This window comes from Lolium rigidum, chromosome 6, assembly GCF_022539505.1.
Source record: "Lolium rigidum isolate FL_2022 chromosome 6, APGP_CSIRO_Lrig_0.1, whole genome shotgun sequence".
NCBI classification, from domain to species: Eukaryota; Viridiplantae; Streptophyta; class Magnoliopsida; order Poales; family Poaceae; genus Lolium; species Lolium rigidum.
The window spans coordinates 267,248,010-267,251,275 of NC_061513.1; the positions used below are offsets into that span (position 1 = coordinate 267,248,010).

The 3,266-nt window shown below is 43.0% G+C and overlaps 1 long non-coding RNA gene across 1 annotated transcript; it reads left to right on the forward strand.

Annotated features, from left to right (window-relative positions):
- The first annotated feature begins 581 nt into the window (after window positions 1–581).
- Window positions 582–1,906, forward strand: LOC124658799. The gene is made up of 2 exons (XR_006989341.1): window positions 582–679; window positions 1,330–1,906. It is a non-coding gene; the product is annotated as an uncharacterized LOC124658799 (long non-coding RNA).
- The last annotated feature ends 1,360 nt before the right edge of the window (window positions 1,907–3,266 follow it).

Here is a 3,266-nt window from a genome sequence, read left to right on the forward strand (position 1 = left end):
TGCACTAGTTACTCTTGTATGTGAGCCAGCTAGTGCTTACTCTCGTGAAGTCAAATCGTTCCTCCTAGACTTGGGAGTATTTGCGCTATTTTTATTCTCTTCACCTTGGAGTCTGGGACCTCTCTAACTAGCTATATACACAGATCAAACTAGCTAGACGCTGCAAGTTATTTGTTTACATTTTACTGTTACTCTGACATGCTTATGTCTCAATCCATGTTATTTGAGAAAATCGGTCCATCTTATTTGCATGTGAAGGTGCTGTGCAATGTTATTTTCTTTGTTCAGTGATTGAATTGGTGTAGCGTTTCCATTGTTGGTACTCTTCCTGGATTGTAAAGTTTGAGATTGTGGATGTACCATGTTGGGTAAATGTTAATATTATCATGTGCCAACCTGAATTTGTGGTTTGTAAATGTCCAGGAAGGAAGTCCATGCCAAAATTTGAAGCTTTTTGTTTACTTGAATAAAAATCGGATTGCCGGTGTTTGTTAGCATTATATGATCTTTGTCTGATCTTTGTCTGATTGGTAGTTTTAATAATGAACATATTGATAATGTCTTTTCTGTTTCTTGCCAGTTTCCGCTTGGTCTGGTAGAGGGAGGGTGACATGCTCGGCATCGAGGACGACGTGGCCTGGCAGGTTAATACAGCAGTGGCCTTCTTCTCCGCTTCCAGGTCAAGTTTCTGGTTCATATCCTTTCTCCTTTGCGTGCTCTGTGATACACCCAGCTGTGGAGATGTGGCTGTAATGTGCTCCAGGCATCGAACCCATGGAGTGTTGGTTTAGATTTTAGTGGTGATGGGATGGTTTCTAGGATTTGGTCATGGCATTATTTTGCTGTTATGCTGGCTATTAATCTGGCTACTGCCTACTGTTTTGGTTCTATAGTACAGTCTCTGGAGCTGAATTGCTCGCGCTAAATAATTGCCCGCTGTTTATTATTGTACCTTATTTTTTGGATGGCCTTGATTAGAATTTCAAACTCTGTTATTATTATTACCTGTCACTCTCTTCCACTGCTTGAAATGATCTGTAGTATGCTCTAGCTTTGATCATTATTTTTTGTGCCTCGATGCTAAAGCTTGAACAACCTGATATGTCACTTGTGGATATTCCATCCATGTTGACTGAATGTTAAATCTTTTCATGTGCTAAACAACCTGAATGCTCAATGTCGATCAACTAGGCCTATTACTAACCGATTTGTAGTTGATGTTTACAAGTAACAACAGTGTTTTGTTGTGGTAGTGTCTCCTGCCATCTATTTGATTTGAAATAAACAATCTACTTCATGCTCACCAACTTTTACTTTCGGCCGTCACAGGTTACTAGTACATGAAGCCACTCATGACTACAACTTACTGAACATTCATTCCTGGGTGCATGCACGTGTGGATGCTTGGCCCTGATGCAACAACAAGGTAGAAGTATGGACATCCATTTGGGAGCCATGGCCGGCCACTGGATCTGGCCTGAAATGCTTGTTCTCTTATTCTTCAAAATTGATGTTAGGTGCTGTAGTGGAATGGTCCCGCGATGACTTTTGGGGCTCATCTTCATGGGGAGCTGAGCTCTGGTTGTTGGGGTGATTCGGTGGCGAGAAATAGCAGACCTGATATGTCCCTCTGTTTGCTTTACTATGTTCTGGCTCCTGCGGCGGTAGTGCTTCAACCGTGTTTATTTTCAAGTATTTGTAACAATATTCAGTGGAGTATCATAAGTTGTAATAGTGTAATCTTAGCAGGTTGCACTTCTGTGGAGTTAAACTGGCATCCTGCTGTCTAGTTTGGTGTGCTGTAGTCACCTTTGTTATTTGTTATTTGCAATGTGATGCTGTGTGTAGTTAAAATTTCAAGTTTCTTGTTGAATAAAAATCTTAAAGGTCCCAGGTTTTTCCCTTACGTTTGTTATGATTTGCTACACTGCTATTGTTTTTGTGGCTCTAATTTGGGACGTGAGGCAGCCTTTGCTTTAAAGAGCATGCGTTGCAAAAGGTTGCATGTAAACCGTGGTCTAGCTGAACTGCTGCTATCTAGATTGAGATGCGAACTAGCCTTTTGGTTCATATAATAACTCGTCATGTTTTGATACAAGCAATTATGCTTTGCTATAAGAATGGATGAAGCATGCACAATAGTAGTAGTTCGCGGAATAGGATTTTGGATGCGCTGGAGGCCAGAGTCGATGAAGACTATACTTGGCTGGCGTCACCACTGGCAGGATCCTTTGGTGGCGGCAACAGCTTAGTAAAGAAAACTGGATTTAAAAGGTTATCAGAAAATTTTGGCAGAAAAAGGGCAACTCAGTCGAATGCGGCCACGCTTGGCATGAGATAGGAAAAAGTCCAGCAAAGCTCAAGCGAAATGAAATCTCAGCCTAGTTGTGAGAAACTTAGTAATAAGCCACATCTAATGGCGCAGCGGAGTCAATGAAAGAACACTAGATTGAAAAACTTAACAGAAAAACTCAAGAGAGAAAGTCCGCAACTTAGTCGAACGTGGCCGCGCTCAAAGGAAAAAAGAAATCTCAACCCAAGTAATAAGCCACATCTAATGGCGCTGCTAGATCTGCCTGAGAGAGAGAGAGAGAGAGGAGATAGCCATCCACACCCCAATGCTTGACCAGCCCAATAGAGAAGAGGGAGATACATCTAATGGAGCTGGAGCAAGAACTGCTCACCATCAAGTTTGTTTTGCCGGTGCAGGAGGCTAGAGTACATGAAAGAAAACCAGACCAAAATACTCGACAGAGAAACTCGAGAGAATAGTCAGCAATCCAATCGAAGAAAGTCCATAAAAGGGGAAAAGAGATCTCAACCCAAGTAATAAGCCACATCTAATGGCGCCACTAGAATCTACCTGGAGAGAGAGAGAGAGAGAGGAGAGAGCCACCCCACCCCCACGCCAAAGTCCAAAGTCACAAGTCACACACGCGGCTCGCACGCGGCTCTAGTGACAACATGCTCCTATATATAGACCAAGTGAGAGGGTGGAAGGAACTCACATCTCAGTTCTCTTTGTGACTTGGCGAGAGGTGAGTTGAGGGCTGTTGGATGTGGAAGGATTGGATGGTTTAGATCAAGTGGTGTGGGGTAATCCGTGGCTGGTCTATCTTCTGCCTGTAGTTGGTTGAGAATAAACAAACTTCAGTTGTTTCCATAGCACGACCTAGATCAGTGACTTGGCGAGAGGTGAGTCGAGGGCTGTTGGATGTGGAAGGATTGGATGGTTCAGATCAAGTGGTGTGGGGTAATCCGTGGCT